The following is a 2,607-nucleotide window of genomic DNA, read 5'->3' on the forward strand; positions in this document are numbered from 1 at the left end:
AAATCAGAGACCGAGCTCCTGATGGCCCAGGTTTATCCAGGCCCACCTGGAATAACAAATCCCACTGCTTTGTGCCACTGCTTCCTTCACATCGTTCTTCAGGCACGATTTTTAAGCATTTTCTTGGTCCCTGAGCACAAAGGAATAGTCTTTGGTAAAAAAAAAGCTATAAAAATTTATCCCAAAAGCACAAGGGGGACCCTGCAGGGCAGTGGGTTGTTATGGATACACAACACATCCCCCAGCCCACAGCCCTGGTGGGATCCCTCTCCAGATCCAGAATAGTGGGAATGATTTCAGCAGCTTTTCTCTCACTCACATTGTTGGAACAAAGCCCTTGAGTTGGAATAAAGTCCTGAAGAGCCCCCTCAGAGCTGCAGCTTTTGTAGCACGGGCTGAGTGTGCACACAGGGCTGGTAATTCTCCTCTATAATTGATTTAATTCTCTAACCTGTTTAATTCATCCAGGGGTGTCAGGAACTGGCTGCAGCTCTCCATTCCCTGGATGCACATCCTGTGCTCGCTCTCTCCTCGCCCCATGGCACACCCAGGGTTTCACTGAAACCTGAATATCAGAGCAAAGTGATCCTGCTGTAAATCCTGAGCCTCTGCCAGCCCTTCCTTTCCTTGGCACTGAGCCTGAAATTGAGGACTTGAGAGTTCAGCACCTGCAGCTCTGTGAAACCGTGGGGAGTCTCAGTGGAGAGGTGAAGTGGTTAATTCCACACTGGGAATCAGAATCATGGGATGGTTTGGGTTGGAAGGGACCTCAAATCCCCCCCATCCCACCCTGGATGTGCAGGGACAGCTCCCCCTGTCCCAATGTCCAGCCCCAATGTCCAGCCTGGCCTTGGGCACTGCCAGGGATCCAGGGGCAGCCACAGCTGCTCTGGCAATTCCCAATTCCCAATCTCCCATCCAAAGAGCAGCCAGCATTCCCAGCAATTCCAGACTGACTGGGATTGTCCCCATCCCTCACACCTGCCCCTTCTCTCCCAGTGCAAACCAGAGCAGGAGCAGCAGAACCCAGCAGTCTCCCCTGAGCCCTCAAGATTCATTCAGGCCAAGAAGGAAAATCTGAACCTCCACCAGGATGGAGCTGAAAATCAGGGAGAGCTCTGGGCAGGCCAGGCTTCCCCAGAACCATTTACTGCCCTGGGATTTAGTGCTAGCCCAGCTGGAGGCACCCACACCAGCTCTGCTCTGAGTCCTTTCCCATGGAGATTGCCTTCGTGGCACAACCAATTCAAGGAAAATTCCCTGCCCAGGGAGAGGGGATTGAATTTCACACCCACAGAGTGGACATGAGCCGAGGCTTGAGCAGGGAGAGGGGATCATTCTGGACTAAGATTTAAATGATGTTCTGTGATCTTGGGCTTAATGAGTGGAAAGGCCAACACACATAATGCAGACAGAAGTTCTACATTATTGCTGTCTTCAAGGGAACATTATAGAATTAAAAAAATCCATGTTCAGTAATTATTAGAGCAGGGTTAATTAAGCAGCCTGGTGCCCCAAATCTCTCTGCAGCAGCCAGCCCTGACCACTCACCCAGATTTCCACTTCCAGGCAGGAAATGACTCTTTTTCCATGGATAATTTTACCCAAAGCTTTCCTGGTGGTGTAGCAGTTCCTTCCTCTCCATTTTTAATTAAATTACCCACCTTTGTGCCATCTTCCCTGATGAAGGAGGTGCATCTGATCCTTCTCAAACATTTAAACTCAAAGTTTCTGTTTGTTGTTTTTCCCAAAGCTCCCCAGCCTCCTCCCAACGTCCAATGGAGTTAGGAGGTGTTTCCAGGAGGACAAACCAGGATAAATCAGATTTACTGTCATCTCAACCCAATGAAAGGAAACATTGGGTGCTTTCCCCTCTCCGTGAGGAATCAGAGGCTGAGGTGCCACCCTGGGGCTTCGTCTCCTCTTGTAGAAATCAGTTAAATTTAATGTCAAATGGAAAATCTGATCAATAAAAGCCGTGCCTGAGCTGTGCTGCAGTGACACGTGGGAAGCAGAGAGAGACTGTGGGACCAGAAGCCGAGAGAGGAGATGTCAAAACCCTTAATTTAATTGGGAGAGGGAAAAAGCAAAGGCTGCAGAGCTGTGTCACAGCTCTCCTGCAATAATTCCTTATTTACTAGGAATAAAGCAGGGACAAAGAGCAGCAGGAAGGTGGCTGGAGAGGATTTGTAGCAGCACTGGGGTCGTTTGTCCTGTTCCAGCTGGAAACCTCAGACCTGAGCTGACATCAGCTGGGTGTGGGTCAAACTGAGGGCAGCAGCTCCAGGATTCCCCACCCGAGGTGTCACTGCCCCGGCAAGATCTGCCTCGCTGTCATCACAATCCCTTTGAGCTTTGTTTCCCCAAACCCATTCATTTCTCCTTGTTCTTCTCCTCTTCACCAACCTCATCCACAGGGTGAGGAGCCACGAACTGATCCCTCAAACCAAGGGCTCACGAGTGTCTGCGTCCTCGTGCAGTAAAACTGGAGTGTGGCTTCAATTCTGAGTGGTCAGTGAGCATTATGGCCAGGAATCCAGCTCCAGGAGAGGATTCCATCCGTCCAGATGGGTGGGATTCCATTCCAAGGGATTCCATCCCATTCCA

The sequence above is a fragment of the Parus major genome, chromosome 5 (assembly GCF_001522545.3).
Source record: "Parus major isolate Abel chromosome 5, Parus_major1.1, whole genome shotgun sequence".
Taxonomy (NCBI): Eukaryota; Metazoa; Chordata; class Aves; order Passeriformes; family Paridae; genus Parus; species Parus major.